Raw genomic sequence first — 15,509 nt, 5'->3', positions numbered from 1 at the left:
CTCTTTATGTTTTGTAGGTGGTCAAGGTGCAGTGTAGGTATAAGTCATTCTTGGAATTTTTGTGTTAATATGTATAGAGATTCTATATAACTTAATTGAGAGTCTGGAGCTTGTTTAGTAATTCTAGCATTGGTCTGGGAAAATTACAAAAGTAATTCTAGCTTTTGGTCTTGTTTAGTACAGGCACATCTTGAAGATATCACAGGTTTGGTTCCAGGGCCCTACAATAAAGTGAATATCACAGTAAAGCAAGTCACACAGATTTTTTTTTCCCGGTACATATGAAAGTTATGTTCACACTATTCTGTAGTCCATTAAGTGTGCAATAGCATTATGTCTAAAAGAAAAATGTATATAGCTTAATTAAATATACTTTATTGTGAAAAAATGCTAACCATCATCTGGGCCTTCAGTGAATCAGGTTTTTTGCTGGTGGAGGATCTTGTCTCAATGTTGATGGCTGCTGACTATCAGGGTGGTGGTTGCTGAAGATGAGCGTGGCCATGGCAATTTATTAAAATAAGACAACAATGAAGTTGACCTCGTTGATTGACTCTTCCTTTCATGAATGATTTCTCTGTAGCATGTGTTGCTGTTTGACAGCATTTTACACACAGTAGAACTTCTTTCAAAATTGGAGTCAATCCTCTCGAACTCTACCACTGCTTTTGCAACTAAGCTTTGTAAATATTCTAAATCTTTTCTCTCATATTCACAATCTTCACAGCATCTTCACCTGAAGTAGATAGGAAACTCTTCCTTTCTTTTCTTTTTCATCCTCACCAGAGGACCTACTCATTGATTTTTAGAGAGAGGGAAGGGAAGGGAAGGGGAGAGAGCGAGGGAGAGAAACATCAGTCGGCTGCCACTTGTATGCACCTCAACTGGGGACCGAACCCTAAACGTAGGCATGTGCCCTGATGGGAAATCAAACTTGTAACTTTTTGGTTTATGGGACAATGCTCCAACCAACTGAGCCACACTAGCCAGGGCAGTGACTCTTCCTTTACTTGAACACTTAGAGGCTGTGTAGGGTTAGTAATTGGCCTAATTCCAACATTGCTGAGACTCAAGGAATAAGGAGGCCCAAGATAACAGAGAGAGATGAAAAGAGATGGGCAAAGAGCCAGGTGGTGAGGCACTGAGAACACATATAACATTTGTCAATTAAGGTTGTTATCTTATATTAGCATGATTGGAGGCACCCTAAAACAATTACAATACACTGATCACAGATCATTACAACAAATATAATAGTAATGAAAACATTTGAAATATTTCAAGAATTACCAAAATATGACACAGAGACACAAAGTTACCAAATGTTATTGGATAATGGTGCCGGTGGACTTGCTTATACAGCATTGCCACAGACTTTCAATTTGTAAAAAGCTCCACATCTTCAAAGCCTGATAAAGTGGCTGGAATTCTATGAGGTAATCACCAAAGTCACCTAATCATCTAAATGAAGGGATATCTCAGGTACTACAGTCATTCTTTCCTCTTTACCGAAAGTCAGATATATTTTTACAGTCCATTGGTTCTTTCTATTCAAGTGGAAAAATGAATAAATAAATAAGAAAGTCTGTGACAAGCCACAGGACAACTGAGATAGGCAGCTTCAGATCATTACAATTTAATATATATCTATATAGTCATAACAAACAGGGACTGAAGGCTTTTTTAATCACTTTGATGCCTAGCCACACACCAGTGCCTGGAATAGGCTAATTTTGAATGAGGTACTGATGAAGTCATAGTCATGACCAACATGAGCTGCCATGTTTCAGCACATGGTCTCTCAGATTTCTACTTCCTATGGGCTCTTTATTTGCTCCTAGGAAAAGCTTCAGGGAGTCTCTGCAGGTTTACAGACAAAGGGTTATTGTTTTGTGGAATGCTTTGTTGTTTAGGTAGCTGATGCTACTTAACGTTGCTCCTTTGGTAACTCTATTTAGAATGATAAGAGTTTTGAACTAGAACATATATCAGAGCTCTTTTGCCACAGTACAAATTGGAAAACTGAGTCCAGAAAGGCTTCTAGTATTTTCAAGGCCAAGTCTGATCTCAGGGCTTCTAGCTCATCATTTGGAGGTCCTTCTATGCAATTTGCTTTACAAGCTTCCTATAAATATCTTCCCTTCTCCCACCCTGACCATCTTGAGAGTGACCAGCTCAATCTGGTTTACCTGGATCTTTCCTGATTTTAGCACTAAAAGTCTTATGCTTAAGGACTCTCCTCATTCCAGAGCAAACTTAGGTGTCTGTGGTGTCACCATTATACTTATTCAGAATTGCTTCAATTCAGAATTGAAGATAAAGTATCTATTTTGCCTCTGTGCCTTATAATATGTTATTCATTCAGCCTCAAATCCTCTCTTTGTCTTGTTTCATGGTGAGCTTCTCATCTGTAAAAACTCAGTCTGAGCATCAATTCCTCAGCAGTGTAAAGTCTTTTGGGCCTTGTTAGCTGGCCCTCGTCTGTTTTCTCAGAGTAGCACTATGAGCATATAACCATTACAACACTTTATTGCAGAGTGTTATGGTTGTTCACACCTCTTTCCTTGGACTTAAGAACAGAGACCATGGCTTATTCATTTTGTTTTCCCTCCACCTAGTTTGGTGCCTGGTATACATTAAGTGCTCAATAAAAGTTAATGACAGATGAAGCAAGTGAATGTGGTTTCTAGTGGTTTCCTATGTCTCTTTCCACTGCTATCAACCCTTTTGCCTCTGCATCTCCTTTCCCTTTCCAGAGAATTTACAGCTCAGCAGGTAGTTCTTAAAAGACAAGGGCCTTTAAGAATCAAAGGAATCATAAATCTTATTTGAAATTGTAGACACTTTGATGTGACACTGGTGGAGATGTTTTGGGGCAAAAGTTCCTACTCCTTGAGCCATGTCTTGACAGGGAATTACCTACTTGTACTTTTTCTAAGTCAGGCACAGGCAAGTAGAAGGGACACATTTCTATATATGTTAATCAGTCATAATAAGTAACTACTCTCAGAGGCCTCAGACAAGAATCAGAAGTAGGCTTTCTGGTTTACGGTTTGCAGGGAGCCCATCTGCCTATTTATTTGGCATGACTCCAAAAAATACGATGACATGCCCAGGAGGGTCAGCATTGAAACATGAGTCACTGGAATGGCTTTGATTGAGGACTCAGGATCTCAGGATGCTAGGCACTCAGACCAGCTTTGGAGTGATGACTTTAGGGCTGTTTCCAATGTGTTAAACCCAAGTTTACATGGTTAGTGAGAAATGAATGCAGTTACTTCGGTATATCCTTTGCAGCCATATACTGTACAATGCAAGGAAATACCATTAGACAGAGAGTTAAGAAACTTGCATTCTATCACCAAAGCTGCCTCTGGTCAGCTCTGTGACTTATGGCAAATGACTTCATTTTCTTAAGGCCAAGTTTCCTTGTTTATAAATTGAAGTGATTGGCTTCCTTTTTTCTTTCTCTCTCTGATGTCTTTTAACACAAAGCCCAATTTCATCACTTGCTATCTCTCTGGGTCACAGATATTTCTAAAAGATGAGTATCAAGAGCACAAAGCCATACTCCTCCAGGAGGTCAACTCTCACCCTTGAACATGTTACCGTGATCAAATTGTCAAGTTCTAAGAGGAAGGAAAGAGGCCGCACCTGATTATCGCGCTGTGAAGCTTTCCAGCCATGTGTCGACTACTGACCTTTGTAATCAGTGCTGTCTGAGCTGTTCAGTGTACAGTATTCTCTGAACAAGTGAGCAGGTGGATGTGGGGAGCCTTCTCACTGATTGCACTGCTTGTTAGCAGGGTGTGTGCTCTGATGAGGGTCTGTCCTTTGAGAAGGGAAGGCTCCACCAAACGCGTGGAAGAGAGCCACGGAAAGGAGACAGCACTTGGAATCAAGAGCTCCAATGTCTAATTCCTTCTAACCTGTGCAGTCATCCTGTGTCCTTGGGCAAATCACCAGCCCCTGTGGTATATAGTATAAAATGAAGAAGATGAAACATATGCCACAAGATTATTAGGAGATTAAAGAATTGTAAAATTAGTCAGGAAAATAGAATGCACAGGGAGACATCAGTTACTGTTGTAAGAAATCAGGAAATCTTTTAACCAGAAAGAAAAAATTCCCAAGCTGGAATTTAAACAGGCAGATGTTGTGAGATCTGAAACACATCCTAAGTAAGAAAAAAAAAATTACTCGTTGGGCTTAGTAACAGTTCCAATTTGACTCGCCTCCATTCTTTATGATTCATCAGTGTGTCTAGAGCTGAGACTGGACATGGCTCTGCAGGCCACAGAGAGACTGAGGTCCTCCTGACTTGTTTTAAGGGACTTGGAAACTACTTTCATGTCCCAGAAACCCCAGGTGTTCAGGGGGAAATGTTTTTCAGATATTAAAAGGTCTCTGAGGGTTTTTATTTAAAAAAATTTCCTCTTCCTCTTTTCCGTTTGGAAAGAGTTTATTTATTAGAGGCATCATCAGAGGGGAGATTTCCACAGATGTCTAAGTTACGAGGAGATGGCATGCCTTAGGGAGTGCAGTGCAGGGAGAGATAAGAGGATAAGGTGAAGCATCAGAGCAGGTCACATGACACAGTACCTCATCGTTTGTTCAGAGCTCCATGCTTTAGTCTTGGCTGTTCATTTCCCATACAAGTGGTGACAAGACCAGTGCCATTCAGAACCACCACCTGAGGAGGTTCCCTGCCATCCAAACCCAACACCAAGCCATGGATGACATAGTTTACCCCAAAACACACCAAATCAAGCACAGTTCCTTTCCCATCTTGGTGAATGACACCAATATCTAATCAAACTTCCACATCAGAAACCTGGCAGTGGTCTTAAATGCCTTTCTTTCCTCATACCTTGGGGCTAACTATTCACCTTAGTTCATCTTCTCTATTTTCTTCTTTCTATTCTCAGCACAATCACCTTAGGTCATTTACTACTTCTAATCCCCATGCAACAATGGGGATGGAAGTGGGAAACAAATGGGAAACATATTTACTATATGCCATCCACTTCATACCTTTTCCTTCACCAAGTTCTCAGCCAGACCTGTGAAGAAGAGGCCGATAGCCCGCATTCTGTGACTATAATGATAATGGAACCGATACTTACTAAGCATTAATCATACGTTTGGCTGTGTGTGCACCATTTTATGCTTTTTAAGCTTCCTGCCTTATTTCTTGTCTCCCTGGACATTGCTGCCACACTGAATCTAATATCCAGTTTTTTCTGTGGGTTTCCCTCATCTTCTTTCCCACACTATTGCTGTTACATAAGTGTACCTTCCTTCCTTTGCTGCCACCCCCCACAGCAGCCCTACTTACCCTCCTTGGGGCTGGCTCTCTGCTTATGTCCCTGCTGTTAAGATGCCCAGAGCACCTGTCTTTCTCCCTTTCTCTTATACACACCACAATAACTCTTAGTTTTTCTTTAAACTTGTTGCTGTTGTTCCTTTCCTTTGAGAAGTCTTCTTCAACCTCCCAGCCTATTCTAGTTCCTCTTCTAGGAATCCCTTCTAGAAATACTGTCAGCACTCTGATGTTTTACTTTGAGGATCTGCCTTTTCCCCAGTGGAAACAGTCTGAACAGAGTGACTGTAAAGTGATCTGGTCTCCCTGGAAAATGGATGGGCATAATACTGAGGTCCAGCAAGCAAGACTCTCCCTCTCTTTGGTATCAGTGTCTTAAAGTGGAATGATGAAAGAACCAGAAATGATGAGAGCTGGTAACTCTTATCACAATTCCTCTCTTCAGATCCCAGGAACAGGCTTTGCTTCTACATTTCCGAGGGCTGTTTTGATCTCTTGAGGTTCCTAAAGGCCACTCAAATAATCTAACCCCTCTCTCCTTATGCTGAAGTAGGTGGAATTCACCTCTGCTATTTGCAAATAACTCTGATCAACACAGGGCCCTCTTTTGAACAAAACCCACACGCTGCTTGTTCTCCCATAGCCCAAATCACATCCTGATGGGCTGGACTCAGTCCCACTCATCCTCCCATTTTACTGTAATTCTGCCTCTAGAGAGTGAACTACTTGAGGATGTGAACAGGGTTGTATTTATCTCTGTGTCACCAGTGCTTGAGCAGGGACTTGCAAAAGGAAAGTGCTTAATACTTGTTACGTGAATTAATGAGCCCACAGAAAAGAGAGTCTAGGTGACGTGGGATTGAATGGTAGTTTAACAGAGCAATGACACAAATCACAGACTCATGCAGAGGATGGAGAAGGAGGACTTCCACCAAATCAGCAATATAAGAATTAGAGGAATTGCTTTGAGATGGTGAGACAGAAAGAGGCAAGTTTAGGATGAATCAGTAGACGTTCCACTTAAAATAGTGGGAGGTAAATTCACTTCTTATCCCCAGAGAGGACATGCAAGGAAAATATAAATTTTTTTTGGAAAGGTTAGATAAATGTCTGGGTGACAAAACCATTAGGATTTTTCAAGGAAGACTGGGGGAGTGGAGGTGTTTTCTGATGTTTAGGCTGTAGCGATGCAATCACTCCCCTCATTGACCTTAGACTCTAGCCTGCTGTCATCAGTAGTTAGGACACAGTCCTGCATGAGGTGAGTTCATCCTGGGGAGACCAATGTCAACAGGCCCGGTATTGCCTTCTCTCCAGTTTATTCATAGACACTAAAGCCTATACAGGAAGTCATGGATCCTTGGTGGTTTCTTGGGTTGCTCACTTCACTCTCCCTTCCTAGACCACATTCCTAGGTGTGCTTACATAAGCCATGCTGAAAGGATTCAGAACCCTTGGAAATGCAGTAAAATATAATGGCTACTTATTTATTTTTGTAACTATTATTTTTATATATTATCCTCCCTGGAAAATATTTTCTTTAACCACTTCAAAAGAGCATTGACCTATGCTGATTGGATAATTTATTTTTACTACTTGGAGTCCCAGCTTCCCTATCTGCAAAAAAAGGGATAATAATAACTGTTGTTACTACCTAGCAAGAGTTAAAGATGAGATAGCAGAAGGAAAAACTTTCTGGAAGCAAAGATGTTATTATTGTCATTATTAGTTCAGAAATCTTTGCCCTACTTGTTTCTTGACTTGGAGAAAGAACCTTAAGAAGGCTTTAAAATACATGTTACTGTTATTAGACATTTATGATTATAATTAGCATCTTTACTTGAACTGGTTTCCTAAAGTTGTCCTAACAAAATGCCACCGACTGGGTGGCTTAAACAACATAAATTTATTGCCTCACAGCTCTGGAGGCTGGAAGTCTAAGAACAAGATGCCAGAAGGATTGGTTCCTTCTGAGGGCTGTGAGGGGGTGTTTGTTCCATCCTCTGTCCTAGCTTTTGCCGGTCTTCTGGTAGTCTTTGGTGGTTTTGTCTTCTAGATCTCTGCCTTCATCTTCACAAAATGTTCTCCGTGTGTGCGTGTCTGTGCTCAGATTTTCGCATTTTATAAGGATATCAGTCACATTGGGTGAGGGCCCCACCCTACTTCAGCATGACCTCATCTAACTAGTCATATCTAGAACAATTCTGTCTCCAAGTAAGGTTACACTGTGAGGTACTAGGGGTTAGGACTTTAACATATAAATTTTGGGGGAACATAATTCAACTCGTAACAATATCATTGCTATCACTATCTGTGCAAGAGGTAGATTTGCAGAGATGCTTAAACTCCCAAAGTCTAGCTTTGCCGTGGCCTCTGTCGTTCAGGGGGAAGAATACCACAGGCTCTTTTGAGACATGAACTCTCCAGTGAGGCGTGAACCAGCCCACATCACTGGTTATTTTGAAGAAAAGAGTCACTTCATGAACATGCTGATGGCAGGGGATGCACACAAATAAGAGATGTGGAGACCTGGATTGTTAATACCTTGTCAAGCATTTTTTGTCCCTCCCACCATATCTGTGATTAGAAGGTGACCAGCACCGTATAGTGTGGGGTGATATGACATGCACTGTGGAGGGCTTCCTATAAAGCTCATGTTTACGCTGGCTCTCATAACTCCCAGACTGAAAAAGTTAACTAGGACTATTGGGTGTTTATGCTAACATGCATCTGAAAGTTCTAAGAGTTAATCTCTCTTTTCTTCTTAATTTTTAGAGCATTGTAGTAATTTCCTATTTAGAAGTCCCTGTAGCCCCAAGAGGCAAGAGACTCCAACTTTAGAAAGGTCAAGTGAAATCAATCCTCCCAGCAGTTTTAGAACCTGACAGCCTGAGAGCAAATTGTAGCCTGTAGATTTTGTCATTGAAAGGGAGAATGTTAAGTAGACCAGCGTGTGTTTTTCTTTACTATACAGTTTATAGAGGTGGTATGATTGCCACAGTCAGCTTGTTTGAATGGATAATTTAAGTAATTGTCCATATGAGAATGATGATGTCTGAGTGTTAAGCACCTTGATGTTTGTATGTTTTCTTTCATTAAAAGTTCTTTACAAATCAGTAAAGAGAGAGGACAGGCAAGGATGCAGGAGAAGGGACACAAATTGTATACATTATCAAGATAATGATTACCAATGCATACTTTTAAAAATAAAAGTTTAAAATCTCTGAATATGTCACACACAACTCTCAAGTGCTTTGCTAGATTGATCTGAGTAAAAACACAGGAAAAGGACAAATGAATAAAACAAAAAAATTGTAAACTTTTTTTTAAAAATTAATTTATTTACTTTTTAAATACATTTGTCTCTGCCTTCCCCCCACCTCTTTCCCTTGCCCCATCCCACCTTCCCTCCCTCAGCTCTTCCCCTTTGGTTTTGTCCATGAGTCCTTGCTATATGTTCCTTGACTTTACCCTTCCCTTCCCTTTCCCTGCCCCCCCTTCCCTCTTGTCTCTGTTGATTTCTTTTCCTTTCAGTGTTGCTGCTCATATTTTCCTTGCTTCTTTGCATTGTTGGTTAGGTTCCGCTTATAGGTGAGATCATATGGTATTTGTCTTTCGCCCCCTGGCTTATTTCGCTTAGCATGATGCTCTCCAGTTCCATCCATGCTGTCACAAAGTTTAGTACTTCTTTTTTTCTTTCTGCTGCGTAGTATTCCATTGTGTATATGTACCATAATTTTTTGATCCAGTCATCTACTGATGGGCATTTAGGTTGCTTCCAACACTTGGCTATTGTAAATTGTGCTGCTATGAACATTGGGGTGCATAGGTTCTTTTGTATTGGCGTTTTGGTGTTCTCAGGGTATAGTCCCAGCAGGGGAATCGCTGGATCAAAAGGCAGTTCCATTTTCAGCTTTCTGAGGAAATTCCACACTGCTTTCCATAGTGGCTGCACCAGTCTGCATTCCCACCAACAGTGGACTAGGGTTCCCTTTTCTCCACAGCCTTGCCAGCACCTGTTGTTTGTGGATCTGTTTATGATGGCCATTCTGACCGGTGTGAGGTGGTACCTCATGGTGGTTTTGATCTGCATTTCTCTGATGGCTAGTGATGCAGAGCATCCTTTCAAATGCCTCTGGGCCCTTACAGAACACATTTACAGGCTCTTAGGCATGTCCATCTCTCCCTTTCCTCTACTCCATATCTATCATCCTCTTCCCTGTCTAATCCTTGGTCTAAAGTTGGTAAGAGCAGCCTGGAAACCCAAAATGCTGCTAAACTGAAGAGTTCCATAACTGTAAATCATTCTGATGTTCCACTGAATATACAGACAGTTTCCAGTAGCTCACTCTATGAGATTATTTCCTAGACCATTCACGTTCTCTTGGGAAGGCATTTTTGTCCTTCTATTGTCAAACAGCAGCCTCCAGGATGCCCTGTGTTTTGTTGGTTCCTAGTGTGTGTTTCCATACAATTCTGCTACGTTAGGCTGGCACTGGCCCCTGGGGCCCAGGCCCGCAAGCAAGGCAGGCATTGTGTTTAATGGCTCAAGCCCATGTTTCCTCTTTGTGACAATGTTCAAAACATGTTCACAGACCATTTTAATTTATCTAAACAGTTATGGGAATGATTTCCAGTGAATCTGTCTGTTTTCAGAAGCCCTGTTGGAAGCTCTCACCTCCTAGCAGGATGCTCCCTGCCTCCAGAGCCTTCCTGGATGGTGCAGCCCACTCAATGCCTCTGTGCTCAGTTGCCAGGATGTCTATTTATTTATAAGTAAATGAAAGTCCCATGCCTGTGACTTTGTGGATTTGCTGCAGATTTTCTATCCTGTCTTGTCTCTGCTTCTCTCGTATCGTGCGATTTCAACTCCTCTAAGGCAAGAATGTCTCCTCTTTCTCCTTCAGTCTCTATCATCTTTTTATCTTACCAATTTTTTCTTCACTCTAGTATTTCCATCATTGTCTCACTCCTTCAGGTTCTATGGTATTGATATCTATAGTATTGATGACTATTTTAGATTCAGAAATAGTTATCAATACTATATCTCTCATAGTTCATTTACAGAAAACAGAATCCACTCTAGCTAATTTAAGCAATAGGGACTTATGAGGGTAGTACATAATGTAGAATCACTCCAAGGGCTGAGGAAACAAAATACATGAGAAGTTTCAGCAATTGTCTCCAAGGTCACCATACTGTGTCTGCCTACCAAGGAAGCTGCTGATTCTTTATGGTAGCAGGTACTACCATAATCCAGATTGCATCATGACTACTATCATCCAGAATGTAATGACTTGGAAGTAGCCATGATCAGCAAATAACTATAATGCATAAGCCTTTATTGTTGTTAGCGCAGGACCACAACTGAACCCGATATGATCTGCATCAGCAAAATGGAAGCCCTGCTCCCTAACTCTAGACACCCATGAAGCAATTGACTAGATCCTGAGACTACTGCTAAATGTTGGCATAAAAAATCCAAATGCCTCCCTGACTGTGCTTCCCACAAAATAGCAAAAGCAGGCAAATATGCAAACACATCCAATTGGCCAAATCTGTATCACACCCAAAACCCTAGCTCAAGGGCCCTGGGAAATGTGCCACATCCATTGTGGTCATCTTTTACCACTTCAGTTTTATCCTGTATAATAAGTGAGCCAGCACTATCTCCAAGTTCTATTGATTCTCTTCAATAGAATATATTCTCGTCAAAATACAGTTTGTTTCATTCTCTATTTCTTCTTTCCTTAGTTTAGTCGCTTAACTCTTCAAATCTGTATTATTAGAGCAACGTCACTACCTGTCACACTTCCAATACTTTCCATTAAGCCCAATTTGTTTTATTCGATACATTGTCCTTTCACTTATTTATTATGTTTATTAATCACTGACTGAGAGCCTACTATGTGTTAACAACTGTGTTCAAAGTCAAACTACCGTGGCATCTGCCTTCAAGTTGCTTATAGTTTTGTGGTGATGATAGTGATGGTAATGGGGTCTTGGAGAATAAGACAAAGTTCCTCATTAAGTTTATATTTTAGTGGAAATAAGTAGGTAAGAAACAAGCAAGCAAACAGATTATTGCTCTACTGTCACACCAATCTGTGATCATGCACCTCAGTGTTTTCCTTAAGAACTGAATTAGTTCCCAAAGCTGGCATTCAAAGTCCTCTGTTTCACACCTGATCTTATTTATCTGCCACAGCACTTGTATAGGAACTCATCACTGTTAAAGGACAACTCAAAACACGCCAGTCTCTGGCCTAATGTACTCCATTTACTATCTAGGAGGTCTATCTACTTCTATTCTCTGTTCTTAAAGCCAACTTTCCATATAACTTCCAGTGTAATTTTTAGAAAATATTGTTTATATCACTTTTTAAAAATTACTTCTTTAGTTTTTATTTTTTCAATTACACTTTACATTTAATATTATTTTGTATCAGTTTTTGGTGTATGGCATAGTGGTTAGATAATCATTTTAATATCACTTTCCTGCCTAAAGTTCTCCAATGGCTGCTCATTAAAAATAGAACAAAACCCCAATTCTTACTATGCATCTAGAGGCTGCAGGACCTGTCTCCATTACCTCTCTGATCATCTCATAGCACTACAGTCCTTTTACCTCTTTTTTTTTTTTTTTGAACTAAGGTCATTCCCTCCTTACACCAATTTTCTTTCTTCTTGAGATGATTTTCCTTGAGAACTTGACCTGTCTCACTCTCTTCCATGTCTCTTCAATCCAAATGCCTAACTTCTAATACCATACTAGTCCATTATATTTATTGTCATCTTTTATCTTCTTTGTAACACTAGTAACTACCTGAAATTATCTCTCAACTTGTTTATTGTTTATTTTTCTACATGGGAATAGAAACTCTATGAGGGCATTGTTATATCTAGAACCATGTCTAGAATCACATCCAGCATTTAATAAACATTTGTTGAATTAATGAATCAATGGCAACTATATTAATCCAGTATTTATCTCAAGTCCTGTCTCCTCTTTTAAAATTTTTCTGATTATACTTAACTGCTCTTTGGCTCTCCGAATTTTTGAACTTCCTCATTGTTGATTGAAAATGCCTTTCTTTGGGTATGTTTCACATACTCTTTAGTATTAATGTCTAACTGTTAAGTGCCCATGTCTTATATCCCCAGTGCTAGAGGTAGCTCTTTGAGGATGGTCACCAGGAAGTATATTTTTGTACCTCACACAGTAAGAACATTTTTTTCTGTGACTCATATGTTCACTCAGTCCTCTGAAGAGATGGATACTGTTCTGAGAATTTGATTAATAGTATGTTCTTACTTGTTCTGAGTTATTTTGCTTCTTCAGATGTGAATAATGAGGATAAAGTTAAGTGATTAGAGACCAGACATGTTAAGTCTTGAAGTGAGGTACTGGCAAGGCAACCTCTTAGATTGGTTTGTTGCTTTATAGAGTTACTGAACAATCAAAATCTCCATGAACATCTCTTTGCTGGTGTTACACACTGCGGGTTCCAACTCTCCTGCTTTAATCTTTTATCCTCAGACATTGATGCTACATTCTAGAGTTCGCAGATAGAAGTTGAGCCCTTTGACTTGGCCACTTGTGTTTTATAACACTGATTACACTTCCTACAATTTAACCCCTTTAACAGCAACCATGAAATAAAGTTGATGCTGATTGTAGACTGGTCTGAGTCCTATAGTAGAGAAGGCAAATTGGCAGCTAGTAGACAGTACTGTCGTGCAGATACATTTTGCTTGGCATAAATTTTATTTTATAAACTTGATCCAACATTTAAAATTAGATTTCACTTGGAAATTTAGATATCCAGTTTGTGTTGAAAAAAAGCTAGAAGTTCTAGCAAATATGGGTTCACATTTCCACATGCCAAAACATTGCTGAAGGTGAGGAGTAACAGCACTCTTTAAATTTGTCATACACACTCTAATTCTGAGAGGTCCATCCAATCTCATAATGTGTTTATTTGATATCTACAGTTTGGCCCCTCTAGGCTTTTGAGTTGAGACCCCTGCACTACAATAATCACAGAGCTATACTGAAGGAAGCCATTGGGAGTTTTACACCAAAGAGTGATAAAACTTGAATTGAATTTTAAAAATAACACTGTGGATGTTTTGTGCATAATAAAATCTACTGTGGCAAGAATGGAAGACAAAAATATTTGATACCTGTTAGTATGAATTAAGAAAGTCCAGGATAAAAGCCCTAGTCTCATGCTTGATCTATAGTGCTTGCTTGCTCCACACTGGGCCCTGGGTAGTATCAGGGAAAAAAAAAAGGGTCTTCCTGCTATCATAAATACTTTTCCTCTTGTGCTTATGAAAAAGTTGTAAGTGTTCTCACCTCTGCTCCTGTTTCCTCTACCCTCTTCTACCACCTTCATCTCTTACCTTCTCTTTAACCTCTACTCCATTGTCTGTCTGGCTTAGATTCACGGTGGGGCACAATGCTACTTTCTCTGCATTAGAGTTTACTGCTCTCCAAGCATCTACTGGCTTGAGTCATGAATAGCTTTTGCCTTTTTCTCAGCTGAAATGAGACTGGCCTTTTATAACCTCAGATAGCCTGGCCATGGACAATGTGGCTGGCAGTGATGCTCAGACATACAGGTAGGTTTCTCTTATTCACCTCAGCACCACTGTGTTGATTTGGTTTGGAGCACACTCACTAGTTGTCACACTCTCTGGATTGTTACTCCCTGGAAACCACTATCAAGCCAGGAGCCCAACTGCTTCTTGCCACATTATCGGAAGGCTTCCTTCTGGTTTTATTTCAGTGTCTACTATGTTATAAACTACCCCCTTGATTCCCAATTCCTGCTGGTAGTCCCTATATTTCCCAATCTTATGATCCCTGTCCAGCACTTTTTCAGGTGCTATCTGTCAATAAGTGCCCTTCCACGTTTAACTGCTTCTTTTTTTATATAGGCAGTGTCATAAAAGCATTCACTAGCGGTGAGAAGTGCATTGTTCTCTGATACTGCTATTTACCTTAGGGCTAGAAACTCAGGCAGATTGTGTGTTTAACTGTGAACCAAATTGCTATCTAAGAAATGCTATTTAATGATGATTAAAGCAATAGTAATTAAAGTGAAAAGAGGCTCTACCCATGCATATGGAACATGAATGCTTTCAATTAATCAACTCATTATTATTAAATATTTATTGAACACCCACAATACAGAAGGCATGAAATTCTGAGAGTACACACCAAAGACATGGTCCTTACCCTTTGGGAAATTGGGAGCGAAAGCAATTTAGACTTCAACTCATTGACTGTATACTCTGGCTGTGATTCTCTGTAGATAAAACAAAGACTGAAATTCAAAGCATGTTTGAGCTCTAATTTCATCTACTGTTCACTACATAACTCATATTTCAACTCTTCTGCTTTACTCTCTGCTGGCTAACCAGTGAGTACTCCTCCTGCCTTTTAGACTCAACATAAAGCTCTCATCCTCTGCGAAGCCTATCTTGACCTTCCAGCAGCATTGATGTTTCCTTTTATACTTTCAAAAGCACCATGTATATCTAATAAACTCTATAACATTATCTTATAATTCATAATTTCCCCCTCCACCACTGTACTCTGAGTTCTTAGGACATAAAACATATATATTTATCTTTATTTATATAATGTCACTTCTTTCAGAGTAGATCTCATTCTTGAGAATCTGATAATCATGTGCTCATTCATTCAATAAATTGAAAATATTTTTTGCTAAACCCTCTTTGAGTTGTACACTTGTGGACATGACAGACCCTTTACCTGCTAACACTGAAGATATAGCAAAGAATGCAAAAAATAAGCAAGTATTGGTGGAGTCTATAGTGGCTGTTATGCTAGAAAACAGGGCCTTCCTAACTTAAGTGTCCTGGGAAACCAGTCTGCCAGAGTGATGTGAATATGGAAATGAGAAGGAGCAAGGCAAGAGGGGAAGAGGTCAGAAGGTTGGGGTCCAGGGACTGGACACTGTGCTCTGAAGGTCCAGAAAGAGGAGATGGTCTTGACTAAAACTCACCTTCCTCAATATGAGACTCATTCCACCTTTACAGACTTGTTTAAACTGTAAAACTCTTCTTACAGAGAATGTCCTACTATATGCTCTCAGTTTATTCTTCTTTTCTCTATTCTTCAAAACTGTCTTATTTTCTCCTTTCCTTTTGG

Source organism: Pteronotus mesoamericanus, unplaced genomic scaffold (assembly GCF_021234165.1).
Source record: "Pteronotus mesoamericanus isolate MK-2021 breed Mesoamerican mustached bat unplaced genomic scaffold, CSHL_Meso_final contig_74, whole genome shotgun sequence".
NCBI classification, from domain to species: Eukaryota; Metazoa; Chordata; class Mammalia; order Chiroptera; family Mormoopidae; genus Pteronotus; species Pteronotus mesoamericanus.
Note: the sequence above shows the minus strand (reverse complement) of the source record.